A 10,665-nucleotide genomic window follows, 5' to 3' on the forward strand; every position below is an offset into this window, starting at 1 on the left:
ACTGGTTGACACGGACACCACCGGAGGGAAACCGCAACTGAAAACCTTGCCTGCTACAGCCAAGGACCGGCCTACCTGTGATTGACAGCTGCCTGGAACTAAGGGATGGGAACTGGTGGCGGCTGGGCGTGGCTTCGCGTAGGTAGGTGTGGCCTGGAGCTAATGGAGCTGGGCCGGTTCCTGTTAAAGCTGCTACTCGCCAAACGCCCTCAGGAGAGGTATCCCAGGACCTTGGGCGCTGTGTTGGCTGGCAGCCGGCCCTGGGGCTGCTTCTGCGGTTGCCTGAGTTCCTCCACTTAGTGTTTATTGGATGCCTGCGGAGCACAGCTCCTCATTAAAAACCTGAAAACAAGGGTGCAGCTAGTCACACCGCTTCCTTTAATTGGGATGGCTGCCCAGAGACCGATCAGGGGAGGATCGAGGGGCCCTGGCATCTGTAACTACCAAACATGAGTCACGCGAGCAGTCTGGACACACGGTGAAAAATATTTTATTATCGAGGAAAATGACGCTTCGGAAGTCTCTTTCAAATGGTACAGTACTGTGGTTAAAAATAGGGTTTTTCACATTTGAAAAAGCATACTGAGCCATTAAAAAGTACACACTGTTCATGGATACTTACTGAAGTATTTTTTCTACCCGTACATATTTGTTCCATGTGTTTTTTGTTAAGGAGGCCACATATCAGAGATTCAAATTACTGTGTAGCCCAGACTGGCCTGGAACTCATCATCCTCCTGTCTCTGCCTCCCAGCTGCTGAGATTATAAACATGCCGTCCAGTCACATACCTACCGTTGCAACATTTAGTAAAAAGTAAGTAATTAGAAAACAGACAATTGACAAAGGGAAATTGTTAACCTGTGTGAACACACCACATAGTCATCTATTCAAACAATAAACACTCCTTCTGAAGGTAATGATGTTGAGAAATGTTCCAGGTTAGATAGACAAGTGCTATGTTTTATTTCACTGAGCACTGACTAATGAATGGGAAATATGAGACAGAATATGTCTCAAGTTCATTGCTGGTGAGGCTAGCAAACATTTTAATAGTTGCCTTATTACTGTATTGCTTAGACCAAATGGTAGCCTGTTCTGTTTCAAGCTTTATTCACTGAGAAGTGGATTTTGTTTTACATGCCATTGATCGAAATCTGAGTGCATCCCTTTAAGATATAGCTTGGGAAAGAGAGTCTCATTTTGCAAAATGGGAAGTGTACTTTGTCAACTTTTGCAAAAAATGAGAGAAGTATTGCACTTTCCCTTGTTTTATGGGAGCTGTGAGGGTGTGGCAGATTTTCTTTTTAAATTTTATATGTCTGTGTGAGGGTGTCAGATCTTGGAGGTACAGACAGCTGTGAGCTGCCATGTGGGTGCTGGGAATTGAACCAGGGTCCTCTGGAAAAGCAGTCAGTGCTCTTAACTGCTGAGCCCTCTCATATGCCATATAATGCATATTTCTATAGCTGTGCATAAATAGACTGATAATGAATGGGTCCTGAGGCTAGTGGCCTGCTGCTTTGCTTTTCTGAATCCTGAAGCAAGCTTTAATAAATCATAAATAATATATCACCATACCCTAGTGTCTGCTCATGGGATTTGTGTCACGTGTCAGTGTTCCGATTGGTTGATAACTCACATTTTGTTCAGTTTTTTGTTTGTTTGTTTTCTTGAGTCTATGTAGTCCAGGCTGGTCTGTAATTCTCCATCCTTCTACCTAAGCTCCCAAACTGCTGGGATTGTAAGTATGTACCGCCATGCCAACTTTGTTCAGCTATTAGACAAGAAGATACAAACAAAAACACCCTGCTTTTAAAATTAGAATTGTATTTTTCCATCCAAAGATGATGTCATGAAAGGAGTCACTTAGTGGGGCAAGGCTCAGGCAGTGTGGACCATCAGGTGACAGGTGATGCTAAGTCACCTTTGAGTGGCTGCTATCCAGAAGAACCTGTCTTGAGGGAGGAAGAGACAGAAGCCAGATTGTATTCCAGACTAAGTGGGCTGAGGCAAAACTTATAAGAGGTTTTATTGTGTTGGCTAAGAGCGATAAGAGAGAATGTGGGGGGTATCCTATGGGGCCTAGGGTTTGGCTTTGGGGTAGGGAGCATGAGAGATGGTGGGCCAGCCACAGAAGACAATGGAGGGGTGTGGAATCATCCTTGCTATCTCAGTAGTTACCTGCCTGTCCCCACCTTTGTCTTAGCATCCAGAACTGCAAAATAGAGCTCAGTGTCCTAGATGTCCCACCCATCACACTCAGGTCATCCATTCCCTGTCCTTGGAGCTTGTTGCTTATCACAGTGAGCTTCCTTTGCTCTAGGCAGGCATATATGTATAAGTTTTGTTTCCTGATACTCCCAAATGAAATAAATATGCAAACTAGATTAGTTAATGTTACTGATTTTTGAAAGATTTTACCCTCGTGTTTGTGTGTTTGTGTGTGTTGATATTGAGTGAGTGCAGGAGCCCCTGGTGAACAGAAGATGTCAGATCCCTTGGAACTGAAATGGAGGTGGTTATAAGCCTCTAAGTGTAGACACTGAACCAGACTCAGGGTTATTTTAAGAGCAGCATGTGCTTTTAATCACTAAGCCATTCTCCAGCCCCTAATGTTACTCATTTTAAACCTGGAAGAAATCTGTTTTTGTTTTCAGATTGGTTGTCTAGCTCAAAATAGAGTGTTCACCTAGCTGGCTTGAGGCTGTGGCTTTGTTACCCAGAACTACCAAACTACAGCTAAGATCTTGCTCATGAGTGTGCTTGAGACTGCCTCTGCCTTTGCAGTCTACATTTTCCTTTTGTGAGACAGTGTTTCATGTAATTGAGGCTGACCTTTGCTATGCTGCTGAGGATGGCCTTGAACTCCTGACCCTCATCCAACCTCCCAAATGCTGGGATGATGGTTTTATGTGCTACTGTGGCTGGAACTCAAGGGTTCGTGTATACTAGAAAAATATTTCACCAGCTGAGCCCCCTTCCCCAGCCCTGTCTTCACAGATTCTTGCTTATTAGAAAACTTCCAGATGCCACCCTTCTCTGTTTCGGAGCAGGAACTCTATGGTAACCCTTTGAATCCCCTCCCCCATTACTCAGTCCCCAGATCCCAGGACAGAACCCAGCCCATGCTTAGTTCTCTTTCAGCATTTGCCAAGTGACACAAAGCTGAAGACTGAGACTCAGTCAGTTAATAGTTTATTTTCAGAAAGAGGGTGGCCAGACATCTTGATTAAAGAGAACATAAAGATTCTAGAACTTATGGGATGTAGTGATTCATGCCTTTAATTACTTGGAAGGCAGAGGCAGAAGGATTTCTGAGAGTTTGAGGACAGCATGGTCTAGTGAGTTCTAGAAATAAATGGAGAGATCTTGTCTCATAAAAATGAATAAGACACACCCCAAACAAACAAAACACAACACAAAACCCCCTAGAATTTACCTACGTGTGTTGTTTAAAAAAAGAAAAGGTGCTGAGCACAAATTTTTTAAAAGGTGGAGATGCTCTACTCAGATGCAAACTCAGACTCCATTTGTTGTCAAACTGATGGGAACAGAGTGTGGGTGGGGGAGAAGGTGGAGGGTGCCATGTTAAGTCAGTTTTGTGGTAGTACATTGAAATAATTGAGGCATGAACAACAGGACAAGCGTTATTCTGGTGTATGGTTCTGGAGATCCCAGTTTCAGATCAGGTGGCCCTGTCACTTTGGCTCTTGGGCTAGGGAGCAATTCATGGCAGGCTTGTGTGGTAGAACATGCCATTCTGCGAGGCTGAAACTGAGAGGCAGACCTCACGTCATTTTTCCCTTTGCAGGAGAATCTCCCCCACCCATTACCTGGGGTTCTTTCCACTAGTTCCCCTGCCCCTGTGGCAGGTTCCACTTGGATACCAAGCCTTTACCTCAGAGACACTTAAAACCGTAGCAGCACTGGGTGGAGGGGGCTGTGAAATAGCTGTGGGCACAGCAGGTACTGTTATCTAGGAAAAGAGTGCCTCATCCCAGACACCAGCTTCTGGGTGGATTTCAGTTTCATAGCCACAAAGCCAATTAAATGTTTTCAACTGATTTGCTCATGTCATCAGCACAGAGAAAAGTTCACAGGCAGTTATTGCTGTCATACAAGGTTTTCAGCACCTGGGGAGGGTACTGGACTTCTGTGCCACCGGAGGCTGGCTAGGAAGTCTCTTCATTACCCAGGGCATGTCAGCCTAGGCAGAGGCTATTGTCTGGCTTCTAGCTGACCAGCCCCTTGTATCTGATGCCACTGAAGTGATTCGTCACTTTCTCATCTTAACTGAAACCATCACATTAACTCCAAAAGAACATCCAAGGGAAGCTAGTGTAATTCCAGTACTTGGGACAGGATTTCAAGGCCATTCTCTGGTTAGTAGTTCAGGGCTAGCCTGGGCTACACGAGACCCTGTGTTTAAAAGAAAAAAGATGCACAGACAGCATTTGATTTGCTAGGACTCATCATTACAGAGAAGACCGTCTTAGCTACCTTGACAAGAACTGAGTCAGTATGACTCTTACATGCACAGGTGTAAACACCAAGCCAGTGAACACTTATGCTACAATATGGTCTCTACATATTGTAGAGACATGGACAGCATAGAGTTATTTTAAACGTGAAAGCAGTCTCTGAGCAATCATCGGGCATCTAGAGAGGCTCCCTAGATGGAACAGAGGCAGAAGAAAAACAACAGTTGCAGTGGCAGGTGCCCCAGGGGCTTCCCATCAGGGTAGTTAATTTCTCTGTTGTCAGCCTCTCCCTCTCTGTTGGGAGAGCTGGGCTGGTGAGTTGAAAAGAGTGTGGTGAAGTCTGCTTTGCTGGAGAGAGTCCCCCAGCCTCTCTAGTTTCATTGCTCACCTGTCCTGGTACAAGGGTCCTTGTCAAGATAATGAGAGTGGCCCTGAGGAGAGCTGGCTGCAGTTTCATGGACATCTCAGTTACTGGTGTCTTCTGATGCTGCCTCTCACTCTTGGTTGTTGTTCCTTACTTTCCTTGAAGGCTGAATATGAAAGTAGAGGTCTCTCTGACTTTCTATTTTGAGTCTATTTCTGCATGTGTCCCTGATTCTTCTCAGTTCCTCCTCACTGGTCCTTGACCTGGGTGACCCTGAGAGATCACCTCTGCTGAATATACTCATAGCTGTTCATTATCTCTGGGGATGTCACCTCTGCTGGGGATCTTGTTCCTCTGGCCCTTCATCCAAGATATAAGACAGCCCTGTCTTGCTTGGTTTTTGTTGTTGTTTGTTTTGTCAACTTGACACAACCTAGAGTTATTAGGGAAGAGAAGCCTCAGTTGAGAAAATGCCTCCAAAAAAGTGTTTGTAGACATGTCTGTTGTCTGTTCATTTTCCTGATAACTGAATGATATGGGTGGGTCCAGCCTCCAGGGGACAGTGCCACCCCTGTGCATGTGGTTCTGAGTTCTGTAAGAGCAGGCTAAGAAAGTCATGGGGAGCAAGCCAGTAAGCAACACCCCTCCATGATCTCTACTTTATTTCCTGCCTCTTCATTTCTGCATTGAGTTCCTGCTCTGACTTCCCTCTGTGATAGACTATGAACCATAAGCTGAATTAAACCCTTTCCTCCCTAAGTTGTTTTTGGTCATGTGTTTTCTCACAGCAACAGCCTCTTAAGACAAGCCCTTTCTTCTTTGTTTCATGTAGCAATCTAACCTTGCTCAGTGCCTTACTCAGACAGGGTTTGAGTTTACTGGCCAGGACATGTGACTCTACAGAAACTAGAATAACTAGAAATCAGGGTATTGACACTGACACCTAAGGCTGTCCTTGGTGTCTTTTGTTTGGCCACTCTTCACTCCAGACATTTCTCCCAGCATGCATCCCTGGTGCAATGAAAAGAACACAGGCAAAAGGAGGGTTCCACTGTTACCCTGCCCAAACGTCTGCTAAATGTGGCATGGACTGAAATATGTGTTTGGAGCGGCACCTGGTCTAGATTTACTCCAATTGAGGGGCTGGTTGTCAAGGTGGAAAGAGTCAGCACTGTGCTTGTGTGGGTAAACCACCATCAGAGGCTGGGAGCATCAACACACTGGACTCATTGGGCTGAGCAGGACACAGTTGACATCACACTGGATGTGGGACGTTGTGAATTGAGGTTTTCAGAAAAAGCAGCATTTGTGCAATCATTGGGCTACCTTCCTGGCTATTGACTGATGAGGACCTACTTGGCTATAGAAAGCTGGAATGTGGCTGGTAAATACCCACCTCTGAGATTGGCTCAACATCCTTGTAACTATCAGATAAAATCCCTTTTTAATTATGCCCATAGATCTCCAGCTTCCATCAACCCGGAGGCTGAGAATGTCATCTGATAGCACCTGAGGCCTGTAGCAAGGCTTGACTGATTTGCTTTTCTACCTAATGTTTTCCACCGATATATTTGAAAACTGAGTCTTTATGACACTGTTATGTTACTATAAAACTTAATGAAACTTCTTCCACATTGAAACATTGTTTGGTGTACCAAGTTCCTTGGCCATGGCTACTCATAATTGGCCCTGGAATAAATGATCTTTTATGCCCTTTGAGGTCAGAAGTCTGTTTCTGTATTGACAACACACTATTAGAACTGATCAGAGACACATAGGCACATATGAAGAGAGACACAGCACACCCAACTGTTATGTTGTCAGAGACTACTCTGGGGGACTCATCACAGTCTCTGCCCAGGAGATCACTAGGAAACAAACTCCTGATTGATCCTAGGTGCAGATCAGTTGAAATCCCCTGTGCTACTACTTGGCAGTCACCCAGACATTTCTGTAATTGGCTTGTTAACCTAATACCCAGCAGCAGTGACAGGATGCATTGTGTAAAATGTGTTTTTATTCTTTTGCCTTTTTTGAGGGGCCCACCACCCAACTCCCAAATAAATCACACACAGAGGCTTATTCTTAGTTGTGAATACCTGGCCTTAGCTTGGCTTGTTTCTTGCCAGCTTTTCTAAATGGAAATTATCCCATCTATCTTTTGGCTCTGGGCTTTTATCTTTCTCTTCTGTAAATCTTACAGAAGAGTGTCTAGGTGTCTGTGTGTCTGGGTGTATGAATTAGGCCTCAAGGACAGATGTGGGTTCTTTGCTTGTTTTTTGACACACACACACACACACACACACACACACTCACTAACTCTTTGGTATCAGATGACAGGAAAGGGGTGGTACTGGGCCACCTAATCAGTGATGGGTGTCCTCCTCTTCACAGAGAACAAGTGAGGGAGTTATACCCTTTCTTTGATCTGGCATGTCCAGTAAATTCTTGGGCCTGGTTTCCCCTGTTATAATTTTAATATATTCATGTACCTATAAAGTAGCAATGTGAATTATGACTGTTGGGGTACTTTCTACTCTAATGAATAAGTCATTTATTGTTTTGTTTGAGACGGGGTCTCTTAGAAGTCCCGGCTGTCCTGTAACTAAATGCATAGACCTTAAAGGCAGAGAGAAAATAACCAAATTAAAAAAATTAGAATAGGAAAGGGGGCCATAAGAACAGACCCCAGAGGAAATCTAGAAATTCATAAGGACAAACTTTAAAAACATGTTCTTGACCAAAATGGAAAATCTAAAAGCAATGGATAAGTTTCTTCTTAACCAAAGTTAAATCAAGATCAGATAAGCAATTTAAACAGACCTATAGCCCCTATCAAAATAGAAGCACTCATTAAAATTTCTCAGCCAAACACTAATGTGGTTTAATAAGGATCAGGATAAACAATTAGGCCGAACAGATGTTTATTCAGGGAGAAATAACACACAACATAGACAGATGAACACCAGCAGGTTCCTGGTCCCAAGGATGCCTCTGGAAGTGCTCCTGTCCCCTTGCTACAAGCAAGAGAGCTTGCCCCCCCCCCCTCAGACCTAGTTCCACAGGTCACTTCTGCCCCTGGCTCCACCCCCAATGGGCGTGATCAGTGCCACAGAAGGGGACAAAGTGAATATCCCACTGTAATTCCCCTTTTAGTCTAAAGAAAAGATTTAGGTTTGATACAAAACTATATACAAAACAGTGAATAACAAGTGTGCTCTAAGAAAAGGAAAATCTAGAACAAAATGACCTACATATCTAGTCCTAGGGTGAAGGCATAACAGAGTTTACAATAGAGTTGTCCTAAGCTGGAAAACTTAAGTCTAGTACCTAATTTATCTAACTAGGAAGAGAGAATAATAGTTGTGATAGTTTAATCTTCAACCTCATCCAGACCTGAGAAGGAAAATAACAATACTAGGGAAGACAAGAACTGCGATGAGCAACTTCCAAAAGATGCAGCGAGGACAGAAACAGCAGGCTACCTGGACAGTCACCCAAGGTCTCACAGCAATGTTGGTACACCCAGTTTTGGCTAAGGCCAAGAGTACTTGACAGACCACAACAATAGCAGGGAGGTAGAAAGGCTGTCTTACCCTGACTTGGCAAGGTTCAGCAGTCTTCTATATTTGTCTCCTGCAAGCACATAGGACCGCATGTTCACATCAGTGGTCAAGGTGGGGGCAGTTCTTTGCCCAAGAGGCCATTAGCTGAGGCGAGAATGAACTCCAGGAGCAACAACAGTGTCCAACATATTTTCGGGAAAGTGCACGGTGCTGTCAGGAGCAATAGTGTCTCATGTCAACGGAGTACTAATATTGAAACATTTAAATGCCATGTTCTGCATGTCTATGAAGTGATTGAAGATTAAACATCTATGTTTGACTAATCTCATAGTTAAAGGAAACATGGGTGAAGATAATCTGTAATGCTCAGGAACTTAGCTAAAAAAACTGATTAAAACTTCCTTGAGTAAAGCAGGGATTAATACCTAAACAATATAACTATGTACATATATATCATGTAAATCCCTAAAATAGAGGTGGAGTAGAAATGTCTAGACAAGAGGTAGAACTATAAAGGGCAGCATGATAAATATCCCCAAATGTATCAATATACAAAATGTCTTGAATACAAGAAAAAGTATACATACATAGAATATGACAAGAATAAATGTGCATAAATTGTATCAATATACGAAATGTCTTGAACGTAAGTAAAAGTATACATACATAGAATATGATAAGAATAATGTGCATAAGGAGTCAAGATGGAGAGTCTGGAGAGATCTGGACGCCAGCCGCCTTCCCGGTGAGTCAAGCTCTCATTCCTCATCAAAGCAGCTTAGCAGTTGCAGAAAATGAAGACCATTACCAAAAGCCAAAACTTGTCACAATGCAGAGAACAACGAATAACACATACAACAAAACCACTGCCAAGTGAACATTTCAGAGAAGGGAGCAAAAGATTTGTACCATGTATTCTTCTTAGTTGCAGAGATGGAATGAAACGTCTTGGAGAAACAGACACCTCAATACTCTCATAGAATCAAGGTCAAGACAAAAGAAAAGAATGTATGTAGATGCCCCCAATGTGGAGAAACCTGGATAAATTATTAATACTAATTCCATCAATCTATATGTTTTACCCAAGTTTAAACATGCAGATTTTAATAAACATAATAGATTACAAAAAAAAGAATAATGTGCATAAAACATCATAAGTGGAAAGATTTCACACAATATGACAAAATATAATATACAATTCTGGGAAGGGAATATAAACTTAATTTTACATAGCTTACCACAAATAAGAATATATAACAATGTAAGCTGTATAATACTATTATCTCACTCTTAGTCAATAATTCACAAGAAGATAGGCTAATCTACCTATATTCCATCTAAATCATACCTTTCCCAACCATTCCCTATTCCTGTCTAAAAGATAAACCCAAGTCTAAGCATTACCTTCCATACCCAACCCTAAGTAACTAAAACCAACCCAAAGAAGATGAATATTATCCCCAAGTTCTAAGAGTAGGGAAAGGGGGCAACATTATTTTAAGATTACTTCCTGCTGAAATGGGATGATGATTGCTCCATGGGATCCTGTAGGAAGAAATTTTTTAGCAACCAAATTTCTCAACAGAACTGGCTGTGACATATGTAGCTAGTCACTGTGTGGCAGAAAATGCTTGACTATAGTTCTATTTGAAACTCTGGCCAGGGTGTAATAAGGTGCACCATTACAGCTAGCTAGTCATGAGTTGTCTTGAGTAAAACAGTCTCAAACAGGTTTTAAGGTGATGTTTGTAGTCCAGATGTGTCAGGTTGAGTCAAGTGGAAACGACGACATGGGGCCCCATCTTCTTTCTGGAGAGTTCAAAGATTGCTGTTAGGAATTGTTACTATTCCTTGTGGAAAACTTACATCAATATTAAAGTAAAATTTTCAAGTTTTAAGGTATGCATTAGGAAAAGGCAACAATAAGCATTAAAATGTATATGAGAAAATTAGGATTTCAGAGAGAAAATTGCATATAAGCAAATGAGTTTCCCGATTTTGTTTTCTTCTGCCTTACACCAATTGGCTTCTTGATTTAAGGCAGAAACCGTGAATTTAAACTTAACAACATGTTTGAATTTAGAGAAGGAAAGCCAAATCCAACTCCAAAGCCAGCATTGGTTTACATGAATTGGACTACAGGAATACTAGATAGTAAAGATAAATAGATTTCTGTATAGAAATAGTTTACTAGAATTAAATATTTTTACCATAAATCAGATCCCTCTTCATTAAGTGATTGTTTCTGGGGA

The sequence above is a fragment of the Phodopus roborovskii genome, unplaced genomic scaffold (genome assembly GCF_943737965.1).
Source record: "Phodopus roborovskii unplaced genomic scaffold, PHOROB, whole genome shotgun sequence".
Taxonomy (NCBI): domain Eukaryota; kingdom Metazoa; phylum Chordata; class Mammalia; order Rodentia; family Cricetidae; genus Phodopus; species Phodopus roborovskii.